Below are 258 nucleotides of genomic sequence, written 5' to 3'. Positions count from 1 at the left end.
CACACACCTGTGCGAACCCCACACTTGGTCCCCGTGTGCCCCTCCAAGTCCCACTGAAGTTCCCAGCCAGGGTGCCCCGTTTCGACCAACACTCTGAGCACCAAGCACCAGTGAAGGCAGAGCTGCTGCAGCACAGCCCAACACCCAGGGGCATGCTGTGATCCCACCCGCCCGCAGCACCATCCGCCGGGCAGGGCAGCAGCTGCCCGTGCTGGAGGCTGACTCCGAGGCAGCCGGGGGCTGGGGGGCCCCGCCCAC

This window comes from Acanthisitta chloris, unplaced genomic scaffold (genome assembly GCF_000695815.1).
Source record: "Acanthisitta chloris isolate BGI_N310 unplaced genomic scaffold, ASM69581v1 scaffold3026, whole genome shotgun sequence".
NCBI lineage: Eukaryota > Metazoa > Chordata > Aves > Passeriformes > Acanthisittidae > Acanthisitta > Acanthisitta chloris.
Note: the sequence above shows the minus strand (reverse complement) of the source record.